We start from the raw sequence: 6,303 nt of genomic DNA on the forward strand, positions 1-6,303 counted from the left end.
CGTATTCTGAGCCTTAGACACAATATAAGCGGCGCCCCACATCTCTAGAACATGCAAGGTGCAGACATACATACATAAATCTATTAAGAGTTGATACATCACAATCGCATCTTTGTTTTTGGTTAGTCTTATCCATTCTCTTGGTTCACAAACGAGTACTAGCTGTTGGTTCTTTAATGTAATTTTTTGTATATTTAAAACTGAATCTAGAGTAGTTCAATATAGATGTTACAAATATATATATATATATATATATATATATATATATATATATGTTTCAGTTTAAAATATTATAATTTCACTAAAATTGTAATTTTTTGCGCAAAAAAATAGAGCACAAAAGAGTCCATCGACAAATAATAAAGTGGTAATAAAATTTTAACTAAACTTAAGATTGTGCATAACTGTCTATAAAATTTGTGTTCGATTTATTTAAAGACTTCACTTTTGACGAGGAGGAAAAATGTTAATTATTAAGATTGTGCATCTTGACGAGGAAGAAAATAATTAGTAATATAATATCACATCAATAAGATGAGATTTGAGTATTTATAGACTATTAATAGACTATCAAACTAAAATTAAAAAATATTTTTAATTCTTTATTATGATTATAATATTTTGCATATTAAAGATGCCATGAAATAATATGTTATTCCATGTTAATTTGTGTTGTTATTATGTTTGGTTAAGCATGCTATTTTATGTTTTGATTGTCCTACTAAATTGGATTTTTTGAAATTTATTTTATTTGTTTCATTATTTTGTACAGTTTGATAATATTAAATATTTAGAATTATATTATTATATTTATATACTAAAATTTCATGGTACGTTGTCCATGGTATTATTGATAAACTACGTAGTATAGTATGTGAAGATCTGCCTTCCATTAAAGCCTTTCATCTCCTTCATTTTCTGAAGAGCATCATTGTCAGACTTCATCAGTCAATTGATTTCTTTTTCTATTTTCTCGGCCTATATAATTTTAATTTCACTACTGTGATTCTTATAATCTATTTTAATCTCACCGTTAATCCCAACTCCTTCGCCAATGCAAATGCATTCAGCTGCTGCTCTGCAAAAAATGACCATTCCACAATTGGCACTCCAAACCATATACTTTCCAACGTTGAATTCCAACCGCAGTACGATATGAACTCTCCAGTTGCGGGATGGCCCAAAATGGCAACTTTTGGTGCCCAACCAATGATTTTATTATCCCTTAATCCATTCGTTCTAAAAACTATTCCGGTAACACCTCGGCCACGTTCTCGTAATCAATTGTGCTTCACGTCATCTCTTTTACTGCTTCGTCTGAACCCCGGAGGGACCACAAGAATCGGTACCCACTCTGCTCCAGTGCGTAGGCGATTTCTTTCACCTGATCTGTACCGAAGCTTCCCATACTCCCGAAGCAGAGGAACATTACAGACGATGCATGATTGTATCATAATTCTGATGGATCTTGCTTGCGCCTTGGAGATTCAGTATGGGACCCACTGGGTAAATGGGTGAGATTTGAAGCTTAGCATTAGAAAGGTAGTCAACACGGTATGAGATTCGAGCTCTGACAATGTATTGACCATTAAAACCCTTCACTTCCCTCATCCCTTTCATCAAGTTACGGGCAGAATGTAAAACTTTGAGCGAGATACGGAATATTTGGAAATAATTTATTGGAAACCGGGTTTACATACGATGGAATTGTGAACTTAGTTTCGGAGTCTTTGAACTCGTCGAACTCAATCGTTTGCTCATAGCGAAGAGCCTGAGTGTAGACGTGGAAGCCAACAGAACCAGCACCCGAAGTGTATCGTGAAATTCAAACCGCTCACGAGTTACTCAACTCATTTAATTCCCCTACTTTATAGCGTAAAAACAACATAAGTTGCGCTCCACATATGTAGGATATACAAGTTCATATATACACACACATACATAAGAATACTGAAATTATATATCAAACTTAACTTGATTATATTTATAGAAAAGTATCTTCGTAAAAAATGTTAACATTGATAACTATAAATAATATAACACAAAATAACAGATGAACAATTGTATCAGTTGGTTGTGTGCGTTTGTCAATAATTAAGAAAATTTATAAATAAATATTATCTTATAATCATCTTAAACTATTAAAAAAATAAATTATATATAAAATTTAGTTCAAGTATATATATATGATATTCAATTGTACATAACACAAAATAACATATGATAATTCTATTTATTTGATAAATTTTTTAAATATCAAACAATTTCTAACCACTATAAATATTTTTAATAAATTATGTCGGACAATAGATTAAAATATTTTATATTTTTGGCGATGAAATCCGGAAACCTCCAAGCATTTATTAGACTAAATTTGTTCTGTTATTATTAGCAACGTTGCTGCTATGAGAGCTCCCGATAATAGAAGTGATCACGGCGGCCAAAGCAACTGTGAAGTTAGGGTCTGTTGCCATAGCCGAGGTGGTTGTGTTTACGGTGTCGGCAAGTGAATTTTGTCAGCCTTGTTGCAGTTAGCATTTGCAAACAAGAGAATTTGGATTGGTTTTATAACGCCTGTCCGAAATTCTGGGGCAGCAATGACAACGGCGGGGCCTGGGAATTGGGATGCGACAGTGGGTTCGGGAAGGGAACCTGGAATTGGCCTTCGATTCTGGGGAACTGTAAAGGGTTCGAGGACTGAAGTCAAAGGTGACGGTGGGGAATGAGGCAGAAGCTGATATAGTTGCCATGCTAGAAGAGCATGGGAGAAGAGTTCTGGTGAGGAAATTCGAGTTCATTAGTTCATCGGCAGTGGACATTGAACCAGACAACATCATTCGTGCAGTTGAGGATGTCGTCGACGCCATTGCCATTGCTACCGGAGGCAAAGGGTGGTTGTGATTGCCCGCGTATGTTGTTATTAGAATTGTTCGATCTCCCGCACATCTTTGTACCTGTAACATGCAGTTAACATTCAACGTTAGGTTAACGACAATATAATTTATTTATTTTATATAACATCTATTTTTTTTTATAATTTCTTAAATTCTTATATAAGAGATATTATTCGAGTCGTTGTGTATGCACAAAATCCCAGCTGTGAGACTCACCCACCATAACTAGATGTGCTACCCGAATCGATCCAAATTAGTCAAGCTAAAGCCTTGAAAACCGAGATAACAACAAAAAAAAATTCATCGTACCAATTTTTTTAGGCTTAAATATACAAAAGGTGTCCAACCTATACCTGTTTTTCCAGTTCAGTGCTTAACATTTTTTTCGTTCCAGTTTGGTGCCTAACGTTTCATTCAATAACTCAAAATGGGTCACGCCGTGACGGACCGTTGAGTTTAGCCATTAACCCATTAACAATGTCATGTGACATATTTTTTAATATTAAAAAATAATTTTTGCAAATAAAAAATAAATTTAAATGAAAAAATAAACATTTTAATGGGAGGAACCAATTACCTAGGCTAACCAGGACCCCTCCCCCGACCCAAAAGTTATTCGTCATCCGATCAGGCATCTCCGACCGCCGTGGAAGTGCCCCGTCGCTGCTAACAACCTCAGCAATGACTGGCGACCCAACCCCGGCACTCCAATCGCCTGATTTGACCATCGTCGCGTCTTAATCGCAAGGAGAGCTTTCGGCTGCCAATCGTCGGTCCGCTCGTCCGGTCGCCGTTGAAGTACACCGCCCACCCTGGTCAAACCGCAGCCTCGCTCCGATAGCAACCCAACCATGATAACATATTCTTCTTAGATTTTTGGAGGTTGTTTTGTAGTTGGTAAGAGGTGGACTGTGAGGATGCTGACAATGTTTCAAAATTGTACGTGTTTATTTTTCTTTCCCTTTCACAGGTTGAAGTGGAACTTTTGGATGGTAAGCGCGATAGCGATAGTATTATAGAGTTTATGGCTAATGCGTAATGATTCGTTTTCGATGATAAGTTTGTCAGCTTGAATTTTTTACTATTTTATACCAAATTGAGAGCCATTATTCGGATGAAGGCCACTAAGGATGGCACGCTAGTAAACATGATCGATTGGTGGGATAAACATTGGGAGTACGTTATCTCGAAGACTTGTCCTTTCGTGAATATGGAAGCTCATTCAGTTGATTTGATAAAGTTCAATGTTAGCGGTGTTGAAACAAACGGGGTAGTCGAGTGTGATGGTGTCCTTTGTACTGAGAAATGATTTATTCGGGTTATATCCTCAGTCTGATATCAAATCTATGAGCTGATTTTGTTGTTTTAATGGCAGTCAAGACTGCTTTGGAAGTTATTAAGAAGCAGGTTAGGTTGGAAAATACGTTTTATTATTGGTGGTCGATTCCATGGTCGTGATAAACTGGTTGATTAATGTAATCTCTAGGATTGGAAAATAAGTTTTATTGTTATTTGAGTCCTCAATTAATCTTTCTTAGCACTCCTAATTATGGCAGGAACCCAAATCGATGACTTTTTCTCCTGGAAGAAGAGAGCAGCAGGGGATGATGTTTTCTTGGCCAAGAAATCTATGTTTCAAACACTGGCGGCGACGGCATCACCAGCGAGGGATAACGACCCTGCCGCCGCATTAGCTAGCTTGCGTCGGGAATTTGGTGAGCTTGGTGGCGTTATCATGTCCATTGATTCTTCTGCCACCTTCACCGTCATGGAACTTGACACTATGCGCCGCATGTTCACCGATGAACTTGGCCTTGATCGTGATTTCTTCATTTATAGTCGTCATTTTAACCCCACAATCTTAAATCTTAGTCGTCAGTTGGCGGCTCTAGAAGGAACTGAAGCTGCCTATTGCACCGCTAGTGGTAAGTAATTATAAGTATTGTATTAAAACTTCATCTATGAAGAATATGTTATCATGGCTGGTTGCTATCGGAGCGAGGTTGCGGTTTGACGAGGGTGGGCAGTATACCTCAACGACGATCGGACGGGCGTATCAACGATTAGCATCCGAAAGCTCTCTTTGCAATTAAGACGCGACGACGGCCAAATCAGGCGATTGAAGTGCCGGTTAGGTCCTCAGTCGTTGCTGAGGCCGTTAGCAAAGACGGGGCACTTCCATGACGGTCGGAGATGCCTGATAGGAGGGCAAAGAGCTTTTGGGTCAGGAGAGGGGGTTCTGGTTAGCCTGGGTAATTGGTTGCCCATTAAATGTTTATTTTTCATTTAAATTTATTTTTTTTTGCAAAAATTATTTTTTAACATTAAAAAATATGTCACATGACATTTTTAATGGGTTAACGACCAAACCTAATGGTCCGTCACGGCGTGACTCATTTTGAGTTACGGAATGAAACGTTATGCACCAAACTAGAACGAAAAAAACGTTAGACACTGAACTGAATAAACAATTATAAGTTGAACACCTTTTGTATAAGTAAGCTTTTTTTTTTTACTACAAAAGACTATCAATGATTATTCTCTATTATGTTAGTGTTAGTTAAATCCGGATTTTTAATTATAACTAAAATTGATTAGGCATTTTCAATGTGATGACTAATGAAAAGTAACCTGCTTTCTAATAGGGCAACCAACAACCATGGTACATCGATAATATGCTCGAGGACATGGATTTCCTTTCGCCATTTTCTGCCCATACTTTATCCATTAATTGGCATCCATCCATGATCTTTAAAACCAAAAACAAACATAAGATCATGAATTAAAATATATATTTATATGATTTAATTTATGATGAAGTCATGTCTACCATGATAGCCTTTGATCTTGCTCTAACAGAAACTCATGCCTTCCTCATGGTAGCCTTGGTTTGATCAACATTTTTCGAAGAATTAAACCTTGGAACCTTATTACCATCCTCACTATCTTCCCTACCAGTTCCCTGACCTTCTTCGCCACTCCCACGCTTCCTCGATCTCAAGTTATAGACATACAGGACAGTCTTGGGATCACTCGTTAATTCAGTATCATGGGCATTGCTTTATTGGATTCGTTTTGTTTTTTAGTTGTATATCAAATAATTTTGTATAAAACATCATTGGGTCATCAAACTATTACATTTCTCTCATTTTTATCACCGAACTATTTTTTCAGCAAATTTACTCTCTAATATTAGTTTTTTATTTATTTATTTTGATTATCGACTGTTACAAACGGTAATGATGATGTAGTATCATATAATAATATTTTTAATCTTTAAAATTTATATATTTTATCAATTGATTATAATTAAAAGATAAATTTAATCATCCAATAAGTTGAAGACATGTGTCATCATTGGTCACCAAACTATTAAATATTTCTTATTTTGATCATCAAACTATTTATC

The 6,303-nt window shown here is 36.3% G+C and overlaps 1 pseudogene; it reads right to left on the reverse strand.

Moving 5' to 3' along the window:
• Nucleotides 1–2,363: 2,363 nt before the first annotated feature.
• Nucleotides 2,364–6,043, reverse strand: LOC120126834 (annotated as a pseudogene).
• Nucleotides 6,044–6,303: the final 260 nt, after the last annotated feature.

Source organism: Hibiscus syriacus, unplaced genomic scaffold, assembly GCF_006381635.1.
Source record: "Hibiscus syriacus cultivar Baekdansim isolate YM2019G1 unplaced genomic scaffold, ASM638163v2 tig00110462_pilon, whole genome shotgun sequence".
Classification (NCBI taxonomy): Eukaryota; Viridiplantae; Streptophyta; class Magnoliopsida; order Malvales; family Malvaceae; genus Hibiscus; species Hibiscus syriacus.